At 31.1% G+C, this 18,780-nt stretch overlaps 1 pseudogene; it reads right to left on the bottom strand.

The window, feature by feature from the left end:
- Positions 1-3,428: 3,428 nt before the first annotated feature.
- Positions 3,429-18,431, bottom strand: LOC141607356 (auxin transporter-like protein 1; annotated as a pseudogene).
- Between the last annotated feature and the right edge of the window lie 349 nt (positions 18,432-18,780).

The raw sequence follows: 18,780 nt of genomic DNA on the forward strand, positions 1-18,780 counted from the left end.
ACATGACTAAACCACCATGACTCGATAATCTCACCATAGTTATCACAAACCATTCTTTCGAGATTATATGGTAAAATCAAACTTTAAAAAGTTTTACACAAGACAAAATATTAGCATGTTAAATATCATAACAAAACAATTAGCACATGAACTACATATTAAACCACCGATCAAAATATCCATTGATCAAAACATTATATTTCTTAAATATCTCTTACATGCTCATTTCACATAAATAATCAATGTGAGATTTAACACAACTTCAATATTTATATCCTACAAGGGTGAGTTTTATCTTTTCCTTGAAATTAGGCTACCTAAGGTACCATTTAACGGTCCTTAATACCGCCTTATCCATGAAATTACACCATGCTATCAAGCCACATATATATATATATCTATATGTTACCGCTGAATATCCACATTTTCATATATTACATCCAAGAGACATAATACTCTCATTCCCACTTTATAGAACTCATTTTCATACATCATATAATACCATATAATAAAACTTATGAAAACAATATTAGTATAATTACTGGTAAACAAGCATGGTGAAAACACTACAAACATCCATATGAATATATTAGTGATCATCAAATACAAAATGTTACTCAACTAAAACATAGTCAACACACATGATAACTCATAATCAATTTTAAGACGATTATAAAACATTTGGTGATCAAACATCATTAATAAACCATAAATCACTCTAATATCCATGTGAGCATCAAGTTATTTGCACATTAATAAAAATCATGATCATACTTAAACTAATTGGTCAAACAAACATATACATCTACATATATACACAGTCCACATGATATACATCATACATGATCAAAAAACAACTTTTATTAATACTTAATATAAAGAATCATCTCATTAAACTTGCTCCACATAAAACTCGAGTTGACCGACAATGAGAGAAAACACGATACAAATTATGTCACATTTCATGGTGATACTACAACTGCGTCCTTAAATAATCTTACGTGTCTCAAATCACTATAAACCATGACTAGACATCCCACAAATACCAATACACTATACTGTTGATCTATACGAGTATCCGTATTTTAAGGCTCAACTTCGCATTACCATGTATCATATCAAGGAGGAATCATTAGAGACATTCACACCCACTTGTACATTCAATAGTACACCACTATTGTTATAGTACATACACAATTCATATAATTGATATTAATATATCCACTATTGTAACATAGTATGAATTGATACTATCAAAGAGAATCCCTCTTAACCATGTCATACAATCAAATAGACACAAATAAAAAAATCACTTAATATTACACCATATTAAGATTTAAGCCACTCATTAAACATACTCAATGTCTAATTAATTATCTAATGACCCAAGATATATATTTCTTATATAAGACAATACTTGACATGTTTAAAGCGAGTATATATACATTTTATAGACTACCAATAACAAATATCATGATCATACCATAACCGGTATCATATCATTGTCATTCATTTATCAACAATAGCCAAATAACATGACATGAAATTTAAATATTAAAACAAGTATCTAGAAACCAAATAGTATAACCACTATCGTTAACGATACTTAATAACCTTTTAATCGTACTATAGCTTTATTACCAAACACAAATCAAAATGTAATCTTATCATACTAGTGTAACACCCGTGAAAATTCACGGGGTTGTTTTAAATTTTTGAAAATTAGATTTATTTGCTAAATTTGTAAATCAAATGTATCATGGACTCACGGTTTATCTAATTATTATAAAATATAAATATATAAATTAGTACAACTTATGTATCATGGACTCAATCAAAACTGTTGTACAACTTATAGCTACCCCAAAAACATACGACAAAGCAGAAGGTCCCTAAATTCCACCAATTAACGTATTCGTAATGAATCACTATTTAATCTTCGAACCTTAGACGTGTTATTTATACAGAATAAGTTTATCATCCCAGTAACTGTAATAAACTATAATAGTAAATCGGTAAAATTTACTCGTATATCCCTTACAAAAAAAAAGTAAAACAAATGACTGAGACAAAGGGAGTAACTATTAAGCATCAAAGAACACACATCATAAGCTATACATTGTTCTAATATTGAAAGAAAATGGGCAATCAACTGTACCTACACTTGTGATACATCAGGGACATTAGGTGTAGTCACATGATAGATTTTGAAAAATTTAATGTTCTCAAATGTCGGTTTTGTTTCTGCACTCGTCTCCTCTAATGCCTTCTTTCTAGCTTCCCTTGCCTGCAAAGATAGGAAACCTTACTATACTTCAGAAAAACAAATTATCATGTTAGGAAACCATACTAATACAAATTAGTTGATGACACAAAAACTCAAGTAGGGCAATTTATATCTTACACATATGAAGACACCTAAATTAGTTGATGGATAGTAATTTAGTGGTGTAGCAAATGTAAAGGGAAAGAAGATGAAAGGTGGATTAATACACTTTAAATGTTGTCATGCTTATATTGTCTTAGAATACGGTAGTTTTAAACTTTAGATATTGTAACGTTGTCCCGTAAAACCCATGAAATCAGAAAATATTGTGCCTTTTGTATGTTCAAAGTTACATGATTAACTAAAAAAACGAATAAAGGGAGGATAAAATTAGCAGAAAATATTAATCGTAATGTAGATTTATATTACAGCTAGTATCCGATTGTTTCAACTTATAAAAGCAAAATAAAATCAAGTCGCATTATAAGGTCGTCAAAAAATTTTATACTCGAGAATCTACAACCCAAGCCAATAACATACACATATACAGAATTATAAGGTTTCTGTATCGCATTCTGCATTTTGTACGCAACAATATTAGAGGTTACCTTCCAAACAACATCTATAGTAATAATAAAAGGCAAACAAATGACTTAGACGGAGTTAATGGGCCGAGAGAAAATCAAGAACCAAGTAAAGAACGGTACCTTACGGGCTTGGGCAGATTTAAAAGTGAGCATGTGAGCTGAAGTAGGCAAGATGTAGACAAGAAACCGACTAAAAACGCCCAACAAATGAGAGTTAATCGGCCCGAAGAAAGGGAAGATAATTGCCAAGAACAATATCGGTATAACCACCGGTATCCGAACCAAACTCTTAAGCTTAAGCTCTTTGTATTATGCACTCCCAATGCTTTTTCCCACACATGGAACAAAGGATTGCATGCAAATCCAAATGTTACGAACTGTCAATTCAAAATAACCGCTGTTAATAATGTGACTTATGTTTACATTTCGGAAATTTCACGTAATAATCCCGAGTTTTGACACTGTTCAAGCCTCCAAGGGTAAATGTTCATGTAGTGATAAGTCGGAGGCAAATAAAAGTATTTAGAATTTAGAATGCATAAACTTGGATGAACTGCAAACCTGATGGATGAGAATCAAGATGACTGCACAATCCCGAAAGTGTAGAGAATATTGGTAGCTCCAGTGAAGTAGAGTTCCAGATTGTTTGGACCAGAGTGGATCACACCTGGGTCATGTAAATCAGGACTGCATATGCAAATTAAACATAACCAACAACAACATTACCCCGGCCATTATTTTAAGTCATAAGACCGTTGATAGTTGATTGGGCCTCAACCGTCACCATTAGGTTTTGATTGAGATGGTCTTCTCACAGTTAGGAAATACTCGTAAAATATATAATTACCTGGCCATGAATAAGAGCAAAGAAATGGTCAAGTACCAAGCGATGTAAGTAGTCATTCCCGTAGAGGGCTGACCAAAGTCGGTAGTTGTGGAAGGACGGAATAAATACGGTGGTAGCGCAAAGACGCCCAAAAATGTATGTCCATGTCCTATTGTCTAAATGATCGTTTACGTAGTATATATTGCTACAAACAAACCGGATAAACACCGTCATTAATCTGCAAATCGGAATGGTTCAATTACGAAAATTTATGTTAAGCAAAGATTAACGAACCTAGCACAACCTATAAGTTGTATGACGGATCCAAACAAAGAAGAACGTGCAATTGACAACCAATCCCAATAATTTCCATTTCGGCCCTAGTAGACCACCTAACACTTCATACCACCAAATCCAACGAATAACAACCGACTTCAGTTACATTTATTCATCGCGAAAACTTCTGCTTTGTCGTATGGATACGACTGTCGGATTCAAGACCCTTAGACGTGTAATAAACTATAATAGTAAATCGGTAAAATTTTCTCGCTTATCTCGGTCTGACTCGACTCGGTACCTACACAATTAAATGAAAAGAGCATTACCAAAATTCCAAAACCCATATGAAATGACATTAATTGAAATACTCATTCAACTATTGTGCTAGTTCATCACAAAATATGAAATAATAACTAATCATTCTGACAGAGAAGACTGAAAGATGAGATCTTGAGAATAAGGAAATGAGAAAATGAAATAAAAAATACTTCGTAGAGAAACAACAGTGAAAGGAAATGAATGGGCGGCCTTACACGATGACACGATGATACACATAATATCCGACCATCAAATTGAAGGGCAAAATAGTCTGATTGGAAATAAACCCAGTGTATAAGGACGTCTCTTGACCCACCATCTCGATCTTCATCCCTAAAATTATTCGTAATTGGAAACAATAGTCAATTAACCACAACACAGAATGGGGGCAAATTATCAGTAACGGCTATTAAGTGAACCAAAAGTAACTCAAATCATTCCTCAATAATATAAAGTTAATAATACAGATAATCAAAACCTTGAAAAAGATGAAGATGAAATCAACAAATGTCACAAAATGTTAAAAAATGTCAACATAGAAGTCATTCAGAGAAATTTGAAAGTGATGGAGTTAGTAAGCGAACTAAAGCTCTAGATGATTAAAAATGGCGGAAATTGAAGGAAAGGGTAAAGATTATCACCTGTCATGGCTGTCAATCTGCCATAGAGCTCTCTTTCGAGGTTGTTCTGGTCAAGAGATGTTTAAATTTTAAACATGAGACCAGAACGTGTCAATTTCACCATCAAAATTAAGAAAACGATAACAGTTTGAATCGGCGGCGTCGATTGGTCTCTGCGGAAACCGATTTGCAAATAGAGGTGTTTATTGTCTTCTTTGGAGTTGTAGGGTGAACGAAGTGGAGATTGAGGCTATGAAAGTCGTTTGTGTGCGACATTTGATTACTCAAGCGATTGTTCTAAGTGGCAAAGATTGGGATGGTTTGACGGTGGTGTATGTTATTCTTAGAGTTGTACTATGCATTCTAAGGTTGGGGGAGATAATAATTAAATTACAGAGTAAATGAATAAGATAGGGAAGAGGGGAAGGAAAAGTAATGGACATGGGAAATAGAGAAGATAGGGAAGAGGAGAAGGAAAAGTAATGGACATGGGAAATAGAGATGAAAGAGTAATGGACGATTATGCCCCTAATTTTTTACTGCCAGTTTAATCTTGTGAGTTGATGGACTATTTTTTTTTTTTTTTTTTTTTGCTGATGTGGCCATATTGCAAAACCGTGATTGCCTCAAACAAAACTGATTTTGTGAGGTTGAATGTGAGAGCTGCATTACCTTAATTCTCAAAGGAGATTGTGCCACCTCAGCTTTTTATCAAGATTCTTTTATATATATATATAATGATTACAATATAGCCATGTGATAACAAAAGAAGCACATGATGACAATCAATGCTACTTCATCAAATGACATCCACCTTTCATACAAATATTTATAAGATAACCAAACTCATATTCTGAGTTATTATGAAAACATAAACGTACATCCAATTTTCGTTCTCTTTACTCACTTTAGAATATCATTACCATGCTCTTCATTTCATTCATAAAAAAAATCATCAACATACTTAAATGCCTTTAAGGAAGACACTTGATTGACAACAAATACCATGTTGATCAATACACAAGCATTTATACATACAAATGCAAATACCAAAGCAATTAATGAAAAGAATCATGTTTGAATTTTGATCACACGTTTTTGGTCTTGACATTATTTATATCACCAAATTGTTGCCAAACATAAGCAATAAATCACTACAAAAAAATTTAAGGATGCTTTTGTGATGACAGAATATTCATAATATTTCATAGAAATGATCAAATATGTCATCCGAAGCCAACCATATTAACGATGATGCAATAATTATAATCATGCATTTATTTAGATAAACTTTTGATGACAATTAATCAAGTAACACAATGTTCCATGCAGCATCAATGCTCATGTAACCGACTAACACGAAGCACAAAAAACAACATTGGACAATATCCAAACTTATGATTAAACAAAGCGTCTTGCTTGTGACGGGCTAATCCCGTCACAAGCGGAAGACCTCTCACAAAAAGGGAGAGGGGACAAGGTGGGGTACCCCCCATATGCTTCCCCACTTATCTCTCATAGGTATTTTGTGAGAGGAAATGGTATCCGTCACAAGCTTGTGACGAATATCGCCGTCTTCAATGAGATTTTGTGATGATTAAAATCACTTTAATCACATAAAACATAGCAATAAATTACGTATACATATCTTATGGGTTGTGATATACAGATTTTTCTAGCGAGACCCACAGTGAATGTAAAATATCCGTATAGTCATAACTCTGTTACCGAACATCCACGTACCAATCTGATCATCATTATTATTCCCAAATGCTTAATTTTACGAACTTGCAACATCAACCATTGTATCAAATTCCAGATTTCGAACCCGTCTCGCAAACCAATTCCATCATCATCCAAAAATGTAAATACTCATTGTCATTTTCTTAGCATTCGTTATCTTGAAAGATTCAAGATTTCAAAATTATTCTATAAGATTTTTAGGAAAATTGGATATGTACGAATAAGGATTGACAATAGTTAACCTAACCGAATCGACTTCACTTTCCTAATAGAATAATTCGACCATTATTAGTGCCTGGGTTAAACCGAATTTTCTATTGAGATAAGACGGTGCCCTATGATTTTTGGCACACAAATCAGAGACGTAATATAGAAATATTTTGTGCAGATTGTGATGTCGTTCTATGATGCAGAAGAGATTATTTTCCAATATTGAATCTTCACATTCTCATGTCTATTTATATAGATATGGAGGGGAAAAGGGAAGAATGTATTTCTCAAGAGTTGCTACTCTTCATAAATTCAACCAGATTCAACCCCATCATAGTTAATTGAACGAAAACTATACTGTAATTCCTTAATAATTATGCAAGTGTACACTCCGTACTTCCCGAACTCGCATTATATTATTTTAAAAATAACCCATCTACGAACCAACCTTAATTACGCCAAATGAACTGGTAGTTACTCTTAAATCACTAACATAATAGATAATACATGTTTATATATTTATATTAATGTTACTGAGAGACCTTTCTCATAATAGGTAATACGAGGTTTTTGAGTTTGATGGACATTCATATGCTAATATATTATGATGTTGATTAACTTTAGTCGTCGCTTGTATTAAACTTTTTCTAATTTTTTAACTTTTGTCATTTCTTAAAATTATACTACCTCCGTCCAGGTTATTTGTTTATCTATTTTAGTTTTGGGCGTCTCAGCTAATTGATTAATTTTATATTATAGTAATGTCTTTATAAGTAACTAGTTACTAGGTAGTATTCCGCGCTTCGCGCGGCCTGTTTTAAAATTTTGTTATTATAACTGAAGAAAACTACCCTAATTTATATATGACCTTTAAAATTGTTACTTATAAATAAAAATAAATTAAATTTTCTCAAATTAATTTCTTTTAGGTTTAACTTCAATGTTTTAAAATAAAATACATACAATTTTAATTGAAACTAATAAGTGATAATTAATTATGCATGATCAACGTTATATAAATTATTTTGTGACTGATCAAATATCATATTAGTTAAAATAAAATTTATTCAAATAATGCAACCATCAACATTAAGTTCTCAAATTATATCATTTCACTATAAGTTATGTTCCAAATCAATTCATATTTGTTCAAAATGATGTGAATATAATTTTATGTAATTTTTAATTTTTTATGTATAACATGTGATATTTATATATCAAACATATAGAGTTCAAACTCAACTTATTCAAATGTTTTGATTGTGTATTGCATGTGTTATGTGTCAAACATATCAATAAGAATTGCACCTTTTGTATTTTTAAACAACTATATATAAATGATGTTTAAGAGTTTACCTGTAAATAAAAATAAAATAGGTTGAACTTTCTCAAATAATATTTTTTGAGGCTTAATTTCAAAGTATTTAAAAGATAACATATAAAATATTTAACTAAAAGTAATATTTAGCTAGTCATAGTCAATATTTATACTTGACGTATTCATATTTTAATTGAAGATATTAAAGAAAAATGTAACGTTTTTTCTACTTTTTCATGTCGTTTATTATAATATTATATTATTTAATAATCATTACTTTTGTTTTAATTATTCAAATGCACTCGCGATCACTGTGTACATACATACTCGTACACATACTTGTTATCACACTATTTAAAGCTATCAAAATCTCATATGTATTCAATTTCTCGCAATATAATTTTTTTCATTCCCACATAAAAACTTATCTCTTAGTAGTTTTCTTTAAGTTGTGTATTAAGAAATACAATGATTCTTCCAAATATATTTTTCTTAGAATTTAATGGTCTAAGTTTTATAACTTTCTCAAAATGTCTTTTTACGTAAAGAAAAAAACATTACCGAGACACTCACTTTAATCATCTCTACAAATCAAAATATTTCAATAAATATAATGAAAATTATACTCAATTTGAAGCATTTTTCGCAATGAACGTAATTATTTACATTTTAGAATTTTTATCAACATAATTTTTAATAAATTTAGAATCAAATCACCGTAATTATTTAATGTAATTTTATAATAAAATTTATTGAAATATAATTAATGTTTTGCTGAGATTTATACAACATTTATTATGTTTATATTTAATGTTCAGCTGTAATTAATACTTGTATTTAAGGTTGGGTTGACACGTGGCGTATCCACAACGCTTCAACCTAGTTATATATATATATATATATATATATATATATATATATATATATATATATATATATATATATATATATATATATATATATATATATATATATATATATATATATATATATATATATATATTTTGATCCTACACACTTGATTTTGTCAACTTATCATCTAATAATTGACTCCCACTTAATTCCTTGTTCTTTCTACTAGAATTAAAGGCAAACAAATGACCGGATACAGAGAGTATAAGAGATTTTAAAAAATGATATTATTCTAAATATGTGGACAGTGCAACATTTTACTACCAACAATAAATTACTCTTAGAGTATAAAATATTCACACACGTAAATTACTGTTTTTACTTCCATAAATCTTAAACCTTAGTATATGTTTATAAAATTTGAAATTGTATAACTAAGGTTTACGTGACTAAAGGCAAACTAACTGAAATTGTTTATAAAATGTTTGATACCAGAAAATCCAGGGGCGAAGTCAGGATGTAAAATATGGGGTAGCGAAGTTGTTGTAAAAAAAAATCTGCCAAAACACGGGTAAAATTAAGAAAATAGACTTTTTAACAAATGACTTTTTTTTATTATCCATAAATTCCATATTAAACATATCTTTTATTTTGAGGATCCGATAAAAAATTCTGCAGCTATGATTATGGTGTGTTGTTGATTATTTCTCAGGTCTTAGGAGGTTACCACTTCTAACCAAATATTTTGCGTGAATAAGTCGTTTGACCATCAAGCATAACTAACATATGAGATTTCATTTAATATGATTGTATCCGTATTATATCATTATCAAATTTTGTATGTTTTCGTATCGTTTAACAAACTGATTTTTTATCAAATCCCCTACTACTAAGAGAATAAAAATTCTCTTAGTTTTCCCTCCAAAAAGAATCAAACTAAATAAGGTAATAAATAAAATTTTCTTCCATTACATTATTATCTTTTCAATGAATATATTCTTATAAATAAACTCTAATTTTTAAAATAAATTCATAATTATGATTTTTTCATTAAAATAAAATAAAATTGATATTAAACTATAAAGTATAAGTTGCTAAATTTTTCATAATGCAATAATTATTACCAGAGAGAATAACTTGACACATGCTTACTATTAGCTTCGTGACAAAAAAATTCACTAAAAAAAATTCACAACTTAAATAAATTTTTTTAATTAGTTTTCCATTTCATTTTTTTGTTTCATATCAAAATACAATTGAGTGAACTGATAAATATTAATGAGGTGCAAATTTAAAAAGTATTTAAATCCTCCTATATACTAAGATAATACAACATCTCTAAAATATCCTCTACAAAGTGCTCAAACTTATGTATGGAAATAAATTAGATTTTCATTTATTAAACTAATTTTCCATTTAAAATAATCTATACATAAAAACTATATCACCTATTTTTAACTTCGTGACGAATTGAAAAAAGAATTTTTTAAAAACAATTTGATGTAATTAAAATATTTTCATAAAAAAAAAACACAATTCATGGAATTATTCAATTCTTTTGATTAATTTTAGTATTAGTTATTTTTTATAAAAATTATGAGATATAAATCTAAAATCGATAACTAATACACTAAAAATTAAAAGACCTATATCTACCTCGCATTTGCGCGGGATCTACACTAGTTCTTACTTTAAAAGTTTAAGAGAAACAAAAAATCATGGGAAGATGAAATGAACTAGGTAAAAGATATACATCAAACTTGATAAAATGAAGAGTGATAAAAATAAATGTGAAAGAAGTAAATTAGGAACAAATTTTAAGGAAGTAAATGAGTAAAATTAGGAGAACGAAAAAAAAAAACAAATAAATAAATATATTAAAAGTCGAGTGGCAAGACAAGCATAGATTAAGCTAGATAAGCATAAAACTCCACATTTTTGAAATATGCCGCTGCAAGTAGTCAAACCCATGTCCTCTAGGAAGTAAGATGGAAGCCTTAACCATTACTCCCAAGCAGATCGATGTGATTATCGTGGTCTTCTTCTTTATTTATTCTATAATAACTGTTAGACGCCTTTAAGGGTAGCAAAATATCGTCTTCTTCATTGATTTTTATGGGTTAAGGGTAGCAAGGGCTACCCTTTGCTACTCGATAGCTTCGCCCCTGCCACAAACTAACTGAAATTTATTGATAACAAACATAAAATCATCTGATTTCTCGTAAGACACTTATAACCGTCTTATAAGTGTAAAAAACAAATCAAATAGTACCTCATATAGGAAAATGGGACAAAAGTCTAGCATTTTTTAAGCATTTTATTTTGGTGTCTTATACATCTATTTAGCTCACTTTATTGTTTAAGAAGAATATGTCCATTTTAAACAATAATTTGTACGTCCAATTATGTTAATACTACTTGAAACTGCTTAGGTTAATCAATATTACCACAAAGAAGCATTCCTAAGGAAACAAGAAGCAGGGTGCAATATTGATAGCGGCACAAGTCCACAACCAGAAAAGTGGAGAGGACACGGTCCTAAGGTAATTTTGCTTATTTATTTTATCTATACAATAATATGAATGCTTGAAATGTTCGTCTCATTCAAAATTTATACTCTATACTTCGTAATTGGTACTTAGTATATGTACGTATAACTTTAAAAGTTGGGTAGTTCGAATTCTGCGAAAGTAATAAATTAGCCCCTTAACTTAGTCTAATTGTGGAGATTGAACCCCTTATGTTTAAATTGGGGTGATTAGGCCCTTAACTTTTGTAAAAAGCGAAATTAAGCCCCATATCAAAATCTCGTGAGAAATTCATTTTATCATACCGTAAAAACCGAAATTAGTTATGTTTTATTTTAAAAACATATCGGATTTTTTAAATGTAACTAAAATTATGTTTTTAAATTCTACAAATATGAAATATTTTATTTTATTTTATACTTTTTGAGAAAACGTTTTTTATTAAGACATTTCTTTGTTAATTAAGAAAACATTAGACAATTAAAATCAGACACGTATATTTTTAAAGTATTCAGCCTTTTTTCAAAAAAAAAAAATATACTGTATATTTTTTAAAGAATTTTTAATTAGAAATATATTTAGTTCTTTTATAAAATTTTAAATTTTTTTTTATAAAATAATTTATAATCTTCTCTAATTGATGTTAATTCATTTAAGATTATGATTTCATTTGTTCATTATTTTTTTTTTTGAATTTTTATTGTATGTTTTGTAACAAGTATAATTAATTTCACTTTTTATATACTCCCTCCTATTCACTATATTCTTCCATATTTTCCTTTTCGGATTATTCGGGTTTTCTTCCCTATTTCCTTTTTTGGGCTGATTGGTGTGGTCCAAATTCAATTGCATGTGGGGTAGTGTATTTTGTGTGGTCCAAATTAACTTTCTTATTTCTTGTGCAAAAAGGAAAGGGGAAGAATATAGTGAATAGGAGAGAGTATGATATATTGAATTTCTCATGAGATTTTGGGTAAGGGTTTAATTTCACCTTTTATATAACTTATGGGGCCTAATCACTACTCTCTCCGATCCAGACAGATGGTAACACTTACCTAAAATGGATGAACCACACCAATGGTAAAATACCATATTTGGCATGAAAAATAACTAAATTACCCTTACATCCACTACTTATTTACAACTTTACCATCCACTCACCCACTCACTAACTACTTATTTAATCCACTATAAAATCTCATTGAAGACGGGCGATATCCGTCACAAGTTTGTGACGGATACCATTTCCTCTTACAAAATGGCCATTAAGAGGTGAGGGGGAAGCACGTGTGGTGGGGAGGGAGGGGGGGCACCTTGTCCTCTCTCCTTTTTGAGAGGTCATGAAACTTGTGACGGGATTAGCCCGTCACAAGCAAGACTAGTTGTTAATCCACTTAAACTCATCTGGCCCTAATCAATATTTCTTACTTTACCCCTCACTTTTCAACATTTTCTTAAATAATCACTTTTTGACTATGTTTACATCTGTCTGGATCGGAGGGAGTAGGTTTAATTTTACAATTTGGCAAAGTAATTGGCCTAAATTACCACTTTCGCGATTTTAATTCTGAACATCTTAATCCGACAATCTACTTCTCGCAAGTCACAACTATAATCACACTACAATTTTGCTAAAATCTAGTTCAAATTAACCGTCGACAATTAAGTTGATTTTCTACAAAATTTTAACAAAGGAATTATCAACTTTTAAGATTTGTTGGAATCACTCATCCATGTTTGGGCATTTTAACCAAACCACATTACTTTTTATAAAACCATTGTACTTATATATGGATTATGGAGTACCTTTTATTAAATGAGAGAATGAGACCCAATAAAACGCTTACAAGTTATAACGATATTATTATTTGAACATTTATGTAAACGGAAGATTCTCAAATTTGTTGGATGTGCAGCTAGCGGGAATAAAGGTTCACGGTACTGGCATGAGAAGCGTGCGTGCAAAATTAGCGATCACATTTTGTCCTTAATATTGGAGAATATAGTAGTTCCATTATCTCAGTTGAAGCAGGAAATGATCTTGCTTATACTCTTATACAAGCAGGATGGACAGTAAGCAATCACATTTTGTCCTTAATTTCCAGTACGACAAAGTTGATTATCCTGTTTGACAATAAATTGTCAACTTTAATCATCATTTCCTCACGTATAAATATTAATAAACATTTTAAATGATGATATGAAGACTTGTATGATACGTTAAGTATGACAAAGTTGCTTATGTCTATCTAAATATTTAAAGGGGTTAATGATTAAAAATTTAAAATTAATAATGAAACAAAAGGGGAAGACAATTCAGGGACAAAAGGACTATGATTAATGTTTGTGTTTTGTTTATCATGCAGGTTAACCCATGCTTGTATAACGACAACAAAGTCCATTTCTTCATGTATCAATTTGTAAGTGCCCTTAATGCACTATCATCTCGAAAATAACTTCTCATTTTTGTATAAGTACTAAAGTACGTAGAACAAAGTTGTTTCGTAGTTTTGTGTTTATTAACACTTGCTGAGTAGGTGGATAGTCGATTTTGCTTGGATGGTGGCTGTTTGGTGATGTTTTGACTCCATCCGACAACAAAGGAATTCGTCGTTCAAAATTCTGGGCTTAAGTTTGGTGATGTTTTGACTCCATCCGAAGTCGGCTATGATCCTCAAACCTTTCTGTTATAACAGAAGCAAGAAAGAACAAATAAAGAACAATAAAAGACAAACGCACAGATTTACGTGGTTCACTAACGGTGTGTTAGCTACGTCCACAGGGCAGAAGGGAGAGAGTTTTATTGATATGTGAGGAGTTTTTCAGATTACAGATTCAGACGGTATGATAAGCATAACTGCTAGGTAGAGGATTAGAGAGTTTATATAATACTCTCTAAACCTAATACAGAATGACCTAATAAAGGCCCAAGACAGACCTAGCCCAATAACAGATACGGATACCGTTTAAGTTAGCGAGACCCCCGCATAGTTATACGAAGCGGCGGTTAACAGAATCAAGGCACAAACCCAACACTTTCTTGAAATATATATAGCCCGGGTATGTAGTTATTTTTATGTGGCATCGCTTTAGACAATAACTAGGGGAAATGGATATATAAAATACAAACAATAATCCATTTAAAGGAAACGTGACATACTTGAAAAATCAATTTCAAAAACTTTAGTATAAGACTGCTTTACACAAAATTTATACAAGTATTAACATACGTTTTAATCTAAGTTATGAAATTTCAGGAGAGATAGAAGAGATGGTTAACTAATTTTATTCATAATAATAATAGTATACGTGGTAGTTGTGTTATAAAATAGTCATGTTTAAGTAATGCATGGCAAACATTACATAAATACAATTTACATCATTCTAGTAAATAAACAACAAAGGGACTAAAACTAACAGTTCTATTAATCATCCTCTTTCTAAATTTAGCTAGAAAATTGAGTTAATGTTGAAATAATTTGAGAAACTGAAAGAATCGAGAAAAACAATTATTACATTGATACAAAACCAGTAATATACTAGGATAAATAGTTGTTGAGTTGGACTCATCAAGTCATCAACAATATTATCATCAGACTGGCAACAGATATGACTGTATGAGTAGCGTGAACAGTTGTTTTGGTGGTTGAATGAAAAAGACAGTAGTACAGTACCTTCTGGTCACGACAATTGTTGAGTTTTTATGGTTATAAGAAAAGACCAAAACAATAGTCATAGATACTATTGATCGAGACCGAGGGAGTATTTAAATAAAGCTACATATGAAAAATCCTATATACATTGGTGATGATGAAGCAAAAGATTATGAATACTAAAATAGTCGACATTTTTATTTCACTTACATTTTAATTATTGTATGTATTTTGAAGCTCATGGTAATTTTAACGACTTAAGAGATATGATTATGTATCTCAGTTTAGGTACACCACATTTTAAACTACAAATAAGGCTATTTATTCATGTCAAATGAACACAATAATTTTCAATAATACAAATCTTAATAGTCCGTATGAAGTTCTGCCTTCTCATAAAATTTATTTTTTGTAACGTCATTTTTAAATGTTTTTCATTCTCATAGGACCAAACATCTGGAGATTGGTATCTAAATGCAAACTCTAAGAGAATTTGATATTGGCAATCGAGAAATACAACATTCGAAAGCTTAAAACAGGGTGACACAACAATTCGCATTGGTGGGGAAGCTTACACTCCAAGAGGGTGGGATAGTAGTCCTCCAATGGGAAATGGCGTAATGATGGCCGGAATTAAAACCCGAACTTGTTTTGTTGAAGGTATAAAAATCAATGCAGACGAATTAGGGAATGGTGGGTATTTGCACAAATATTACTATGCAACTAGTTGTATAATAAGGATTGTACAACCCTATACATTAATCCGAGCTTATATGCAATTTTATTGAGTTTTGTAAGAGTTCATTTTTTTTTTGTTCAAGTGTGTGAATTCAAAAACTTTAAAGGATAGCTCAGATTCTTTTTAACAAAACTCGAAAACTTTAGTAAAGAGCTCGGATTCTACACCATATAACCGTATACAACTGGTTGTATAATCTACTAATTGGGGTATTTGCCTCAAAATCCCGAAGTAATTGAGACACGATATTTCTTTGTTGCCGATCCAGGAAGCACCAAATGGTTCACAGATAACGGTTTTTTCTTTGGAGGTAAAGGTGGTAAAGATCAAGATTATTGTGTCTACCATACCAATAGGTCTTAAGTTTGTTTTAGGCATTTGTTTGAACTATTAAGTGAAATAATACAATTACAATGCGTTAATGCCTTTCGTTTCTTGATGAAATTATTGGTTTGTATTATTTTTTAGGCCTACAATTCTTTTCATATACGTCGTTCTAAATTAATTACATGAATTAAAAAAAGTTAATGAAAGATAAATATATGAATCAAGTATAATTAATAATCCTTTGAAATCTAGAAAAGACAATGTTACACTCTTTAACATTAATCTCTTATTGGTGGTTCCTACTAGTTAAACAATTACAAGAATAAAAAGAAGTGAATGTGCATTAAAAAGGTGAAAAGTGCATGGGAAAAGGATAATAACATGTAAAATGATACTTTATATTTAACTAAAATAAGTTAATTTTCTAAACCGTTTTTAGTACTGTAAAAGATCACAGCCTCACATGAAGTATATATATGGGTTTCATTTGTATTCTTACCAAATCAAAATAAAAATAAAAATAGACTTCATAAATTGTACTTCAAGTTTAGCTTTTCAGATCCGAGAATGCTTTAAGACCATCCCCAAGCAGTGGTCGCGCTAACTAGGTCGCGACCCGATTTTACTCTTAATACTTCCTTATTAACCTTGACCCATTTTCACCCTCCCAAGTAGAAGGTCGCGGCCTAGGTTATCAACCCAATCATTATCCACTTTACAACATTCCCAATCATTGTTTTTTTATTGTTTTATAATTGTTCAACCAATAAGAAATTGACAAGTAGAAGGTCAATAAAACCTCTCTTTTGATCAACCTTGGTCACAAATTGACCAACCTTGGTCACAAATTGACCATTTCTTATTTTTGGTCACAAATTAACCACCCTTGGTCACACATTAACAATACTAATTACTTGATTAACCGTGACCAAGCAATGTCATGACCAAGCAATTGACCTTGCTTGGGGATAGTCTAAGGAACGACCGAAGCTATTGACTTATTACTTTCTCCACAAGTGCACGAGGCCAGTTGTAACATTCTTACAATTTAAATAAAATTAATCAATGTCTTAACAAAAATACCAAAAAAATACAATACATATAAAGACGATTAGATCAATAACAGTGTTGTGCGCAAAAGCGTTTTGAGACGACACAAAAACAATAGTGTTGGCGCCTAATTTAGTTAAGATACTAAATTTATTATTTTAAGGTGTTTGGGCCTGAAAACTAAGGTATACAAGTATTGGGCCTAAATTGTGATAATTCAAGTTAAAGACAAATGGAGTCCAAGAAATTCAAAAAGAAGAACGTTGAGCTAAAGGGCATGATAAGAGCCCATATGAAGCTTCAAAAAAACTCGGCAGTTTATCAACCGCCTTCCCACTAAGAAAGAATTTCCAAAGAGTCGGGTGATGCATATATATAAGGCGGCATTTTATTCAAGTAAACGACAACAAGTACAACTTAGTCTTTCTTTAGATTAGTCTCTTAGGCGTAGCGTAGATTAGCATTAGCGGTAGAAGTAGTACGGCGAGCCCATCCAATCATGGCGGTAATCAGCCATCTATCTCTTAGTTTGTAATTTACCATCCACAAGTACTCTTGTGAAGACTCTAGTTGATGCTGTGTTATTGGATTCTTCTTGATATTTAAGTATCGTTGGGAATTCTGTGTTTAAGTTTGAGAATTATGACATTCATTGTTGAGCGCTAAATTATCACAAGTAATTTAGTGTTGTTTATTAGATTACGCATCTAGAACTATGACTCAAATCCTTGCATTAAAAGAGGGATCACAAAGTGTAAGAGGGTAATTACGACCTCCAAGGTACCTTAAGGTACTAGTATTGTTTCCACACAAACAAATACCAGAATAAAGAACAAAAAAGTTTGCATAGTTCGCTATCAGTATGATAACAAAAAAGTCAGGGAAATATTTCACGTGTAGGGAGAGATTTAAAGATTACAAAAAATATCTAAGCTCTCGTTGATATCATCATCAACATAAAACGAACTTTTCAATCTAGTTGTTGAACTTCTTCTTATTGATCATAATTCATTGACCACTAGAGCCTCAACAAGCTCCACCTCACCTTCGACACCATCAACTATCAACCAAGAAGCAAAATTCAACCCCTCTAAACTAACATTGCAACATTCCATTTTGGTGGATGATCTTGTTTGGTGGATTGTGTTGGTATTGAGTTTTCTAGTGAGCGTTATGGAAGTAGGCAAGAGTTGGCAACACTTATGTTGTTGGTATTCGATAGTATTATGGAGTTAGTATCGAGAGGCTATGTTGTAGTTGAGACGATATCGTGAGCCATGTTGTGGAAGTAAGCTTGGTTGGTGAGTTAGTGTTAGGTGTTCATGTTCTATAGGTTGAGTTTGAACTTCGGGGAAGAAGTTCATTTTTAAGGAAGGAAGACTGTAATATTACGTTTTTCTAAGTCCTATTACTCGGCCGAATAAGGCTTACTCGGCTGAGTAATGCCTCATGTGTTTCTGGTCA

Source organism: Silene latifolia, chromosome 10 (genome assembly GCF_048544455.1).
Source record: "Silene latifolia isolate original U9 population chromosome 10, ASM4854445v1, whole genome shotgun sequence".
Lineage (NCBI taxonomy): Eukaryota > Viridiplantae > Streptophyta > Magnoliopsida > Caryophyllales > Caryophyllaceae > Silene > Silene latifolia.